Below are 14892 nucleotides of genomic sequence, written 5' to 3'. Positions count from 1 at the left end.
TCTATTGGAGTCCCCCTTCAGGCCCTGGCCCAGCACGATCAGTGTGCCGTAAAAATATAATTTTTCTCTGTGTGTCAGCTGCTATGATCCTACCCGCATGCACCCCTGGGTTGGGAGATAGGTCATTGTATGCTTTGCTTTTTGTTGTTGTTGTTGTTGTTAATCCTTACCTGAGTATACTTTGCCCACTAATTTTTTTTGTTGTTTTTTTTTTTTAAGAGAGTGGAAAGGAAGGAGGGAGGGCGAGGGTGAGGGTGAAGGCGAAACATTGTTGGGAGAGAACACATCAATTGATTGCCTTCAGCACATGCCCCTACTGGGGCCAGAGATACAGCCCACAACCTAGGTATGTGCCTTTGACTGGGAATCAAACCCGAGACGCTTTGCTGCTCAGGCCAACACTAAACACTGAGAAACATGGGCCAGGGCTGCTTTGCTTTTTAATGTCATTGCAACTGTCTGATACAATTCCTACGTTTTGGAGGCTAAGCCATACAGTCAGCCCACTCTCTCTCCTCCTCCTCTACCTCCCTCCCTCAGTTTCAGAATGGCTTGGGAAGCACCCATTTCCTTTTCACCTCATGTCCGTCCATCTTCCTAGCTCTCGAGGTCCATGTGGCATCTCAGTTCCTTGACCATCTCATCTCCAATTCCATTTCAGCCAGAACCCCACTCTCACAGGACTCTTCATCTGAGGTTATTCGCTGAGACATCCATCTCTGAGGATAACCTCCATCTCTCTGCTGTGCTCCATCATTGACTCCCATTACACCTGTTCCAGGACCTCCCGGTCATTCTGTAGCCCTTTGCTTAAGGCAGTGGTTCTCAACCTGTGGGTTGCAACTCCTTTGGGGGTTGAACGACCCTTTCACAGGGGTCGCCTAAGACCATCGGAAAACACATATATAATTACATATTGTTTTTGTGATTAATCACTATGCTTTCATTATGTTCAATCTGTAACAATGAAATTGGGGGTCACCACAACATGAGGAACTGTATTAAAGGGTCGCGGCATTAGGAAGGTTGAGAACCACTGGCTTAAGGCATTCTTAAAAGCTGAGATCTTAAACTCCATCACACCTGTCCGGCAAAACTCCTTCCTTGAAGTAAAGCAATTGCTCACCCTTTGTGTGCCTTTATCTTGACTATTTAAACTAACTATAGAAAAGTCACACAAAGCATTATATTAGCATCACCATAAATTCAGTCTCTATTCTCAATGGGGCCCTCAACCATGTCTTTGAAATTTTACATTTCCCTGCACTCCAACTTACCACAACAACTATTTAAAATTCATACTCAGATTTGACTATAAGCTTCATGAAGCTGGAGTCCTTGCCTCGTTTTTCACCACTGAGTCTCCAGTGTCTAGGAAAGGCTTAATCTACAGGCACTCAATAAGTACTTGCTTACTGACTAAGGTGCAGTAATAGTGGTAAGAATTTTATATAAAGATTAGTAAATGTTAGTAGCTTTATACCAAGCTCTGTTCTATGTGAGTTATATGTATTAGCTCATTTAATCCTCACAGCAACCCAATGGGATTAGTTAGGACTTTTGTTATTCCCATTTTACAGATAAGGAATTTTAGAGAGGCAGCTGGGAAAGATGAAATCGCTTATAAGTGGTAGAGGGGATATGTTTAGTGTGTCCAGTTGGGTAGGTTGGGCTTTATGTGAATGAGGGGCAATCAGGCAGCTGTGCTTCCGACTGGAGCTCAAGACAGAAGTGAAAATTAAGATTAACATTTAGGAGGGGTGAAATAATCTGGCAACTTCAGAAAACAGACTATCAAACCGTGATTACACCCTTTGATTGGCAGAGTGCCTCTAACAGGCCCCCAATGGAACTGTGGTGATGTGTGTGCAGGAATGGCCTTGGGTGTTTAAGGTGCATCTCCCCTCGCTCCCATGAGCTAAGAGTTTACTCATATTTGAAAATAAGGGTAGATCCATGGTGTATTTGTTGGTGACTTTAATATTGGGTAAGGATCCCCCGGGGCTGAAATTCAGTCTTGACTTTTCTTTTTCTTGTGCTAAGATGCATTTAAAATGTTGTATTTATTGCTTGAGTTGAGAAAGAAAGGAGAGAGGGAAAAATCGGTTTGTTGTTCCACTTGCTTATGCATTCATTGGTTGCTTTTTGTATGTGCCCGAAGGGGGATGAAGCCCCAACCTTTGTGCATGGGGAGGATGCTCTAACCAACTGAGCTACCTGGCCAGGGCCCTAAGGTGCATTTTTGAAAGAGACTTTCTGGACTATCTCTCAGGTAGGAGAGAGACATCATTGCATTTTAGTTCTTTCCCCTTCAGGTGGCTTCTCCCACTGATTCCCGCTGAGAGAGCGACCCCACAAACAATGAGCCCCTGTTCTCAGTCAGTCCTCATATCTTATGGACACCTCCCTTCAGTTCTTGAGGAGGATAATTATCACCTCCAGTCTACAGATAATAAGAGTAACAGCTAACATTTACTAAGTGTTTACTGTGTTCGGCACTGTGTTGAGTGTTTTTAAAGCATTATCCCGTTTGGGTCTCACCGCAATACTCTAAAATTGGAACTACTGAATGGGTGGGAAAAACCAAGGGTCAGAGAGGGGAGGTATCTTGTTTTAGGACCCACAGCCAGTTAGGTCTTTCTGACCCAGAGGCTAAGCTGCCTCATCACTCACTTTTTATGACCTTAGGGCTTTCTCCCATAGAAACGGGGAGAGAGGAGAAAAAGATTCGAAGGAGACCGCTAACGTTGATTTCCACCTACCCAAGTCCAGGGCTAGACTCTCAGTTGATCTCTGACCCTGACCTCAACTGGTGCCAGGAAAGTGGCGCGCATGCGCACGGCTTTCCGTTCGGCCCCGCCCCCCCCCGGGAGGGCTCCACTCTTCGCTCTCGGCTCTGGGGCTTGCGCACTACGTCCCCAGCCAGCAGCTCCTTCCCAGTCAGGGACTTCCGGTGCGTGAGGTGTGGTTCCGGGTCGTGGCGAGACTCGGGGCAACTGGGCTGCTGCTCTGCCGGCGGGCGGCGGCGAGCGGCGGGGGCATGAGGGCGAGCCCGGAAAGCGGCAGCTGAGCCGGCCGGGAGGAGCGCCAGTCCCCGACGATTCCGAGAGTTCGGGGCTGGGGCCGAGAGGCACCGAGGAGCCGGGCCCTCCCCCCAGGAACGTGTCCCGGGCCGCCCCGGCCGGTAGCGTGGCAGCACTTTCAGGTAAAGGTTGCCCCAGCCGCGACCTTACTCGCTCGCTCTCCTGCCAGCCATCTGGAGAGCCTAGCGGCTCCTCACTCCTCCGCGCCCGGCGCTGCCCGGCAGCAGCTTGCCTGGCCCTTGCTCAGGTCTCTCTCCCGTGAGCGTCCGTTTCCTGGCCCTTTTCAGAACCGGAGGCTGCTGTGAGTCTGACAGCCAGCTAGCTGGGTGTGTGACTTGGGGGAGGAGAAGCTAGTGGGTCTGGTAGTGTTGGGGAGGAGTGAGAGGAGGGAGGAGGATGCTATTGGCTCTGGCACTTTCCGGCCCCACATTTAGGTGTCCTAATCGTCACAATATGAAAATCAAGTTTTTAAAGCATTGCCTGCGTGGCCTCCGGTTCCTAGCGCCTCCTCCCCCTATTGCCACAAAGCGGTAAATGGCCTTGCAGAACTTTTTCTTTTTCTTGGTGGAGTGCTGCTGTAACTTTGATTCAGCTTTTTCGTTAGGGGAGTGACAAAGAATATTCTAAGTCTGTTTAAAGTAGAAAAAAAAATGATTATAGTTTAAACAAGAATATTACTTTAACGTGAGCCCAAAAAGTCGACTCAGAAGTTGGTTAGAATTTCATCCTGAATGATCGCGAGTGCAAAGCATCATGTTGTAAATCAAAACCAGCAAAGTTCAAAACTCCCCCAGGTGTGAATGGTCAAATGGAGACAAGTGTTTATTATAAACATTAGCTCAAACAAAACCAACATGCTCATTCTGTTTTGACGAGCAGAAGGGGTGGATTCCTAATTTAAAAACCCACTAGAGGAGGGAGAGGAGACACCATCTTTTATTCTTCGTATACAGCGAGCCCACATGAGATGCTCAATAAATGCCGGAAGAGTTCTTGATGAAGCCTTGATCATTGCTTTCAATTTTTTTGGTTTACACACTTGCAAGCTTGCTGGAGCCAAGAGGCGTGCTGGTGGCCCCTTTTCCATTCAGCTTTGTGCTCATGCCTACCTTCAGCTACAGTGATCCCGCACTGAACTTACATCCCTCTACACCCCCCGACCTGGTGCCTGGCTAAAGTTCCAGCTATGCTTGAAAAGGCCCCCTTCCTAAATTACTCTACTCTGATCCTTTACTCAAGTAGGGCCTCCAGTCATATTTGTTCTTTTCTTTGTCCTGTGTGTTTTGCCTAGAAGGTTTCTCCTTTTCCGTTGGCGAGCTACTGAGGTGTTACCCAGGGCCCAGCTGAAATTGGCCTCCCTCAACCAATTCAGTACAATCCCAGCTGGAAATTATTTCTTTTCTAAAAGCCTATAAACGAGCGGTTCTCAACCTGTGGGTCGCGACCCCTTTGGGGGGGAGGGTCGAACGACCCTTTCACAGGGGTCACCTATGACCATCGGAAAACACATATATAATTACATATTGTTTTTGTGATTAATCGCTATGCTTTAATGATGTTCAATTTATAACAATGAAAATACATCCTGCCTATCAGATATTTACATGACGATTCATAACAGTAGCAACATTACAGTTATGAAGTAGCAACGAAAATAATTTTATGGTTGGGGGGTCACCACAACATGAGGAACTGTCTTAAAGGGTTGCGGCATTAGGAAGGTTGAGAACCACTGCTATAAACACTCATCGTAACTGTAATTATTTTACTTAGCAAGCATTTACTGAGCATGGATAGATACCAGGTACCATGCCAGGCAATGTAGAGGTAAGACAGACTCGGGCCTTGTAGCAAGGAGCTCAATTTAGTGAGAGAGATAAGGGAATAATCCCAGGACAGAGTGATAAGTACACTGTGTGAGAGTTCTTTCTGTGATAGTGATAACATAGAACGGGGTTTGGGTCATTTGCTTTTGAGGAGTGTGCTGTGGCCAGGTAATGCTTCATTATGTGGGGTTAACTAAGCTTTATTATTTACTGTGTACTGGGCATTACATATAGGTTTCTCTTGTTTAATCATTTTAATCTCAATTTACAGATTAGGAAGACTCGGGATAAATTACACGCCTGGTACAAGACAGAGCCAGGATTCAAACCCAGGTCTGTCTGATGCCTACATCTGTGCTTTTTTCATTATGTGTTTTGCCTTCTTTCTCACGCCATAGCTCTTGATATCAAGTGCATATTGAAACAAGTATACAAGAGAAAGAAACATGAGCGTCAACATTAACGGTGTAGATGTTCTTTTAAACGTAGGGAAGACCATGATCTTTCAAAGCAAGAAGGTAGAAGGTGGGTCAGCTCTGCTTTGAATATGAGAAAGGAAGGCATTGTGTAGAGAATAACCGTGACCTCTGTATTCAATTCCTGGTTCCTTCTCTGGCTCGATATGTGACCTTTGGCAAGTTTCTTAATTCTAAGCATTATTTTCCTCAAGTATGGGTTGGGATAGGGCAGCGGTCGGCAAACTTATTCGTCAACAGAGCCAAATATCAACAGTACAACGATTGAAATTCCTTTTGAGAGCCACATTTTTTAAACTTAAACTATATAGGTAGGTACATTGCTATTAACTTAATCAGGGTACTCCCAAGCTGGCCTTTGCTAAAAACGTCCTCAATCTGATTGAGGTACGTTCGCTGAGGTCGACCCCTTCCAACTCTCCCATCCACACTCGCCTTGTATACTTGTTTTGTCTCATTTCGTTCATCCTCTCTATATGTCCAGACCATCTCAACATACCTTTCTCAATCCTCGACACTACATCTTCTTTCACTCCACAGCGTTCCCTGTACGTGCGCGCCCGCATGTGGTGTTTTGTGGAAGAGCCACACTCAAGGGGCCAAAGAGCCGCATATGGCTTGCGAGCCACGGTTTGCCGACCACTGGGATAGGGGGATAATATGCACCTCATGGAGTACTGTGAATATGTAATAAGCTAATGTGGGTAAAAGGCCTGACACATGGTAAGGTCTCTGAAATGATAACTATAAGATGCAAAGGTGCAATGACTGGTATGGTTTTAGAGTGGTGAGTAGACCAGCCTTAATAAAGCAAGCCATTGCTTCTTTTTAGTGTGGAGATACTGGAAGATAAAGTTGGAGGGTCACTAGGGGTCAGTGTCAGTGAGGGACTGAGTATTAGGCAAGAGCAGTAAATTCCAGTTTCTTCTTATAACTTTCCTAGTTAATAAATACTTTGAGGATCTGTGATTTCATAGCGGAAAATGTTAGACCCTGGGAATGCAAGGAGGAATAAAACCAGGTCCCTACTCTGAGGCTGTTGACATTCTAGTGGGGGAGACATATCTGTGTGCCCGTGAACTGTAGTAAAGTGCCTGAGGTACAGAGATAGCAATCCCCGAGGATACGAAGGGAGGACAAAAGAGGGAACACTAATAATGATAGCTAATGAGCACTTACTGTGTGCCAACATTGTGTTAAAAGTATTGTCTCATTTATTTCTGTACTGGAAAGTGTACATTTTACAGATGAGCAAACTAGAGCACAGAGAGATTAAATCAATTCCATGAGTTTATGCAGCTGTTGGGGCTGTGAGTGGAGGGGATTATCTGTTAGACTTTGGAATCTCCCTCTTCTTTGTGGTGTGGACGGGGGGGACCCTCTGAGAGGCTTCAGAGAAGAGCTAGCCCTTGAGCTGTTTCAGTGAGCCGGTCACTGTGCTGGGCAGTAGGGATGCTGAGGACTGAATGCGGCCCCTGCACTCAAGCAGCTCATTGCCGCCTCTGTGATGTTAAATATATTTCTTTATCGTGGGGAGTTTGCTTTGCCAGTTGACTCATAACTGAGGACTTTAGAAACTGTTGTACTTCAAGGGATCTCTAAAGGGTCAGGCTGAGAATTTGCTGGAAATCTGTTATTCTGATATGTAGGCCTTATTGTTAAGAACACAGCAATAGATGCCAATTATATGACAAGGAATTCTGTCACATGTTTTTTTTTCCCATAGTAGGTTCTCTGACCTTGATTTTCCTGTGGGTTTTAAGTTTTTGAGAAGTTTTGACATAAAAGTTAGCTCATTTCAACTTGTGTTAAATTTAAAATAATTGAGCACTTACAGTAAGTTCTGGTCATTGTTAAATGTTTTTCCTATACTTCATTTCCTTCAGTCTTCATGATTCTCTGAGATAGGTGATGAAGCTTAGTGATTAAGTAGGGAACCCAAGAGTCACCTAGTTAGTGAGTGATAATGCCAGAAAAAAAATTGGACTTTCCAAAAGAGTGAACAAATATTTATAAAGTTAGTTTTCTTTTGAGCATCTGCCTCAGGGGTCTCCAACTCAAATGCCCATGATGTAATATAGAAAGTAGGACAGACCTTGATGAACTGGAGGGCATATGTCCAGTCTGAAGATAGCGGTTGGTTGCCAGTTCACTACCCCCCTTACTGCCTCCCCCCACCTCCCTCCAGGGGAGGCAACCAATCCTTGTGTCTCACATCAATGTCTCTCTCCCTCTGTCTCCCCATTTCTCCTTCTCTCTCTTCCCCTCTCCCCCCCTTCTCTCCCTCCCTCCCTTCGAGTCTCTCTGAAAAGCAATGGGGAAAATATCTTTAGGTGAAAATTAACAACAACAAAAGAAGAGATGCTGGAAATCTGGGTTTTAATGTATTTATTTTTTTGAAAAATTTTAATTTTTATTTTAGGGAGAGAGAGGGCAAGAGAGATAGAGAGAGAGAGAGAGAAAGAGAGAGAGAGAGAGAGAGAGAGAGAGAGAGAGAGAGAACATCTATTTGTTTTCCACTTATTTATGCATTCATTGGTTGATTTTTGTATGTGTTCTGACTGGGGATTGAATCTGCAACCTTGGTGTAGTAGCTTGATGCTCTAACCAGCTGAGCTATCCAGCCAGGGCAGGGGTTTAATGTATTTCATTTTAAAAAATTGACATTTAAAAAATTGCTGTGTGGACTAAAGCACATTTGTGTGCTGTGTACAGTCCTAGGCTGTCTGTGAACTCTGATGTACTTATCGCAGAAATTTTGGTATCCACTGTTCAAAGCAGGAGGTACAACTCAAGTCGAGATTACTGATAGACGTGTACTGGTAAATTGCCAGAGTGAGAGGGTTTTATAATTGACTCGTACTGATGTCTTTGGGGAAGTGGCAGGGCGAATGCTTTTATTATATAATCAGACTAAATTTCAGGAGGTATGGGGCTTGATGAGGAAATGACCTTGGAATACTTTTAGCACTTTAAATGCTATAAAATCTCTTGCCTCTGTTGGTCCTCTGTACAGTGCCATGGAGTGAACATCGGGGGGTAAACATAACCTCTTGAGATTAAAAAATTGGCTCCCAGTGAAAGACAGTTTAGTCGAAAGTGCACTTGATTGAGAGGGGCTTGAGGTCTGACTGTAGCTATGCCGCTGACAGCCTTTTGATTTTGGTTGAGCCACTTAGAAATTTTTGTATCTTTTTCCCATCTGGGTGATAATGAGGAGCTCAAATCAAGTCTTGCTGAAATCTTTTTAGAATGCCAAGCTTTCTGATTCTAATTGACACGCTTAAAGTTACACAGCTGATTACTGGTAGACCCAATAGAGAATGGTTCAAATCTAAAGTGCTGTTTCTCCGCTCTTGGCAGGTAGGGAGCTACTGCTCAGCTCTTCCCCCTCTTCTTTGTTCATTACTTCTGGGAAAGGACCTTGACAGGCCAGGTGCTCCCCAAATGCATACAGTGCTTTGTTGACTATATATACACAAGATTGAAAGGGGGCATAGAGACACCCAGCATAGTGAGAGAAATATGGGCAGGGAGTTCCCAGCCCAAGAGTTTAATTTATTTTTATTTTAATACCCAGCTTCCACCAGGTGAAAATTGGAAAAAATATTGGTCTTCTAGATACTTGTTTTCATTCATACTCTATTGTATAAGGACATAACATGGAATATAAAAATGAAGAAAATAAATCCTGAGCAGTCATTCAGAATTTATTAACTTGTGTTGGCAGCAGTCTAGATATATTGAGAAGATAGATTTAATATAGGAAACACAAAATTTGGACCCAAAGAAGGAAACAGTTTTAAGTAATTGAAAGTGAGAAAAATGGGAGAAACCTTTTACAAAACAAAACTTAAATTCTGGAAACAGCAAGAAGGTATTAGAATAAGTATTGGAATTAAATTATAGTAATCACTTGTGAAATAAATTGAATATTATGTCACATTTACCCATACATACATGCAGTGTTAAATTCATATCCTATACTTGAGTACACTTTTATGAATATGCTTTTATTATTGATGCAGACAAAATGGACTGAATTTTACACATTTGAAACGATGTAACATTTTTTTTAGTTCCCTATAGATTCATTTTAAGGTATAGTACTATAAACTAGGGGCCCAGTGCACGAATTCGTGCACCTTGAAAGGAACTGTGGGCTGCGAGGCTGTGGCAGGCACAGGGGCAGGTCTTGACCCATCCTCTGCGCCCCCGCCCGGCCCCTCCTGCCATGGCCCCTGGTCCTCTGTCTGCTGGCAGTCCCGCTCCAGCACCTGCTGCTGGTGCCGGCCCCGCTTGCATCTGCAGATGGCGCCAGCAGCGGGTGCGAGTGGCAGCTGCTGCCTCAATCACCCCTCAGGAGCAGGGGGAGGTGGAAAAGCCCTCAGGGGTGATCACAACCAGCAGCCGCTGCTCGCACCTTCTGATGGCGCTGAGCGATCAGGACCCGCGCCGGGCACTGGCAGTGGGTACGAGTGGCGGCTCTGGCACCGGCTGTGGGTGTGAGCCGGGCCGGCGCTGGCAGTGGGTGTGAGCTGCAGCTCCAGCGCCAGCAGCGGGTGCGAGCAGGGCTGGTGGTGCAAGCACCAGGCCAGACCGCGGCACACAGGAGCAAAGAATTTTCAGTAACCACCAGAGGCTCGCCCCGATGACAGCAACCGGCGCCCGCCTTGGTCTGGCGCCCCCGCTCACCTGTTCTACCATCCTGCTGCAGCCGACGCCCACCACGTTCCCCGCACTCCCCCAGTGGCCAGCGCATGTGATAGTGACCGGGTGTTCGGTTGTTCCAGTTGTTCCACCATTCAGTCTATTTGCATGTTAGCCTTTTATTATATAGGATAACTACTGCTTCAGCAGAAAAATTGGTAGAAAATTATTTGAAGGAATGGTTTTCTTTTTAAAACAAAGTAAATTTTTAATCTGAATTTTAGTTGCTGATATAAAAGAGACTAACAAAGAACTGAGGTGCAGGCTTGAATCTTGAAGTCACATTTACTTGTATTTGAATACTGGCTTTGTCAGTTATAAACTGTGACCATCACAATTTGCAAAATGAGGACAAGAATGCCAATCTCATATACTACCTGTGAGGATTAAATGAAATAACTTATGGAGAGATGCAGGTACCATCTTTCAGGGGCCCAAGACATTCGGATGTTAGTATAATGTAACAAATGATTCTATGGAGTGATTATGAAGGAGTGAGACTTTTCATTTTCATGTCTGGATTATGAAATTAGTCTAATTTCTAGTTGTGCTTTGTGCATTACTTAGCACACCTACCAACTGTGCACAATCGAGAAAAGGGTTTCAATATTGTTTTTAGGCTATTAAATGATTTGATCTGTTAAATAACAATAAATACTTTCAGTTGCTTATATTACTTTTTTTTCTGTGTGTGCCCGTGACTACCTGTTGAAGTGTTAGAACAAAGGGATATTATGTTCTCATTCCCATCTTACAAATGCTGAAATTGAAGCTTAGAAAAGTAAAGTCGTTCAAGGTAGAGAGCTACTAAAATGGCAATGGTAGGATTTGAATCTTGATTTTTCCTCTAATTACAGTGCTTTTGTCACTATTCCATGCTGTTCTAGATTTGAATATTGGAACTGGCCCTTATTTTGGGACCATCATCAATCATGGCCCTCCTTACTCATTTAAACTTAATTCCTACAGAAAGTTGTTATTGATTATGTTGAGAATGTTTGGCTACAGGTATAATCTTATGATCTGAAGTTTAAAGATTTAATAGAACTCTAATAATACTTATTGCTGGCAGAGGTTGGTGGTGAGATATGGTGGTCATTCATATATTGCTAGCGGGACTATAAGTTGGTAAAAGTTTTCTGGAAAGAATTTTGGCAGTATTTATCACAAGCCTTAAAAGAAGTCACGCATGCTTTTGGAGCAATTCCACTTCTAGGAACTGTTGTTAAAGAAATAGAGATGTAGGAAATATTCGTGTACAGATATGTTCATTGTAGCAGTACTTATAATAGTAAAAATTAGAATCAACTTTAGTATTTAACAAACGGTTTAGCTCAGTGGATAGAGCATCGGCCTGCGGACTGAAAGGTCTCAAGTTCTATTCCAGTAAAGGGCATGTACCTTGGTTGCGGGCACATCCCCAGTAGGAGATGTGCAGGAGGCAGCTGATCGATGTTTCTCTCTCATCGATGTTTCTAACTCTATCTCTCTCCCTTCCTCTCTGTAAAAAATCAATAAAATATTTTTTTAAAAAAAAGGGTTTAGAGAAATTATGGAAAAGCCATAGGATGGGAATATTGTGCAGTCATTTTAAATGTTTTAGAAGAATATTAATGACATTAATGTGTTTATCATTTAACATGAAGTAAAAAAAGGATATAAAACTATATAAAGTATGATCCCAGTTATGTCATACATAAGAAGGAAAATAAGTAGGTGGTAGGAGGATAGGTCTTTATGCGTTTTCGTTTTCTAAAACATTCTTTGATAAACATAACTTTTTAATAAAAAAATCTTTTAAACTTGGTATTAATATAGAGCCAGTGAATATCGTTTTGACAAAAAAAGTTTTCATTCATGCAAATGATTTGGAGTTACAAATGGGTTGCATTTTCAAGTTAGTTTTCACCTCTGTTGTTAGAATTTAGTTTCATGTTTCTTGACATAAATGATGTTGAGGTTTCCCAGCTAGCCTTCCTGTCCTTCCCACAAAATCCTATTTAAGACAATATTATAGAAGAAGAATTGTATTCATGTTGGAATGTACCAGTGTCCCAGTCTACCTACCATCACCTCTTTAATGGCCAGGGGGTAGTGAGTAGTCCTGTGACACATCCTTCTTTTCTTTTTTTAATTTAAATTCCTTATTGTTGAAAGTATTACATATTTCTTTTTCATATTTTTATTGATTTCAGAGAGGAAGGGAGAGGTGAGAGAGATGAAAACATCAATAATGAGAGAGAATCATTGATTGGCTGCCTCCTGCACACCCCACACTGGGGACCCAGCCCGCAACCAGAGCATATGGCCTTACTGGGAATGGAACAGTGACCTCCTGGTTCATAGGTTGATGCTCAACCACTGAGCCATGCCATCCGGCCAGGTCTGTCTTTCAAAGAGAGTGCACTCTCCTATCTGTGAGGCTGGGCATTCATATGTACAGGGTAGGCAAAAGTAGGCTTACAGTTGTGAGTACACGAAACAGTTTATTCTTGTATAATTATTTATTAATTATTGTTCTGTTTTCCATACGAAGAATTGTACTTTTCCCACCCTTGAATAGAGCTTTTTTGTGGATTGAATGCTTAGATATTGGGAAGTGCTTCTTTGTTATGGAAAATTGTGTAAATTCCCATTTTTGTAAGAAAAAAATTAAAGATCAAAATATGGATTTTAATTTTTCTGTGATATGAAAAATGCATAAATATTAAAAGTCATAATGTATTGATGCCTTTTACCCTTTTCTAATTTTCGTACACTTCATCATTGAAATTGCAATAGTTTCAGCAAGCACAGTTAAGCATGATGGCCAGTTAAGTTTTTTAAAAAATGTGCATGGTAATCCTATATGCAATATAAAAAGTGTGCAAAAATTTGACAAAATATTTGAGCATATTTAAATTAGGAAAATACCCGGCAAGATGTTTCTTTTTGTAAACTGCTTCTGTCCAAAGCATTCTGTATATTACCAGAATGAAAAATGACAGCACTTTGTCATCTGCTCAAATTGATATTGCACTCTTTGCAATGACAGCTGAAAAGGCCCACAGGTGCCATATAAAGAGGTGACCATGTTGTCATATTTCATTTCGGCATCCCTCTGCAAAGCCATAATTACCTAATTAGGTTGTTAATTAGGAGATTAGCATTTCACTATATTGATAGAATGCTCTTTACCGGCATGAGGCTAGATACAGATTTGTCTGCCCTAATTTATATTCCCTGCCTTTTTTATATTTATTTATTTGCTTAAGTTTCTGATATGGTGCAATTCAGTTTACCTGAGAAACAGTTTGTTTACAAGCTAATGAAGCTTTGATCACTGGGTTAAAGTTGCCTTGTTAAAATATGAACAGAAAAAATAAATAAAAAAAAATAAATTAAAAAAAATAAATAAAATATGAACCGAATTAAAAGGGTGATCACATCCCCAAAATTATAATATAAATTTTGATTTGTTATAACTTGTATTCTCGTAAGCTTAGGCAACAAACACATATAAGAAATAAAATTGTTGGTATAAAAAAATAAAATATGTAAAAACTTAAGTTTGAAATGTGATAGAGATTTATACAGGGTGGGGCAAAAGTAGGTTTACAGTTGTTCATATGGAAAAGAATACAATAATCCTATATAATAAAGAGGTAATATGCTAATTAGACCGGACAGCGGAATGACCTTCCGGAACGACCATTGAGCAGATGCATCAGGCCTCTAGTTAATAAATAATCATACACGAGTAAACCATGTTTCACACACTCACAACTGTAAATCTACTTTTGCCCATCCTGTGTATCTAAACTAGGTGAAGGAAATTATTTCGTTATCTTTAACAACAAATCCCTATTTATACTTTAGACCAGGGGTCCTCAAACTACGGCCCGCAGGCCACATGCAAATACAAATATTGTATTTGTTCCCATTTTGTTTTTTTACTTCAAAATAAGATATGTGCAGTGTGCTTAGGATTTTGTTCATAGTTTTTTTTAAAACTATAGTCCGGCCCTCCAACGGTCTGAGGGACAGTGAACTGGCCCCCTGTTTAAAAAGGTTGAGGACCCCTGCTTTAGACTTACAAAATATGTTACTTTGAACATATTTCAGAAACTGAACCTTGTTCCATGACTTGAGAACAAATATATTCAGTTTTCAGATTAGACTTCCTTAGATAGTCATCCTGTATCAGGGTTTATTCCAGTTGTGCCTTCTGTCCGTTAGTCTGCTTGGAACATTCTCTTCCCACAGTTTTTGCAATCCTGAGTGCTTATGGAATTTGAAGTATTTCAGAGTAACCTTTACTTGGTGAGCAGCATTTCCATCAAGTGTGTCTAACATTCTTTGGGTAGGAGGAGGAGTGATTAAAAAACACGATTTCCATCTATTTTCATTCCAATGCATGATTTGACTGTAATGTTTGTAATTTGCATTATAAGTACCTTTTCTACTTTTTCCAGTTAAGGAGGTTAAGTTTACAGCAATATTAGGAGCACCATTCCCACTGAGGTAGTAGTTAAGCTCCTTTTGATTATATTTGGTATTAACTGTTAAAGTTGTAGAAAGTACATGTGTGCCTAAGTCCTTTTTCTCCACGGTTATTGTAGGAGTTTTGGGAGTGGTGGGTGGTTAGGTTGTCTGAAGTTTCACAGCTACTGCTGTTAATATACAGTATTTCAAAAACACTTTGAAAATATAGATTATTTTATAACAGTTGCATAATAATAGAGGTTTTTGTCTAACTTGTGTTTAGAACTTTATATATAGTTTGCTATTAATAATTACAGTTGTTCTTCATACTTG

General features: G+C 41.9%; 1 protein-coding gene across 7 annotated transcripts in view; it reads left to right on the top strand.

The window, feature by feature from the left end:
- The first annotated feature begins 2955 nt into the window (after positions 1–2955).
- The window catches only part of MAPKAP1 (MAPK associated protein 1), a 190736-nt gene continuing 178799 nt past the window's right edge, over positions 2956–14892 (top strand). For 5 of the 7 annotated variants that reach the window (XM_081103602.1, XM_081103608.1, XM_081103606.1 and 2 more), the window contains exons 1-2: positions 2960–3205; positions 5181–5242. The gene's annotated coding sequence lies outside the window, so the exon portion shown is untranslated. Of the gene's footprint in view, positions 3385–5180; positions 5243–14892 lie in introns of all 7 variants that reach the window. The other 2 variants (XM_081103605.1, XM_081103603.1) reach the window with 2 other exon arrangements.

This window comes from Myotis nattereri, assembly GCF_964212035.1.
Source record: "Myotis nattereri genome assembly, chromosome: 12".
Taxonomy (NCBI): Eukaryota; Metazoa; Chordata; class Mammalia; order Chiroptera; family Vespertilionidae; genus Myotis; species Myotis nattereri.
The sequence above is the reverse complement of the archived record's forward strand: the minus strand, read 5'-3'. Positions and strand labels throughout refer to the sequence as shown.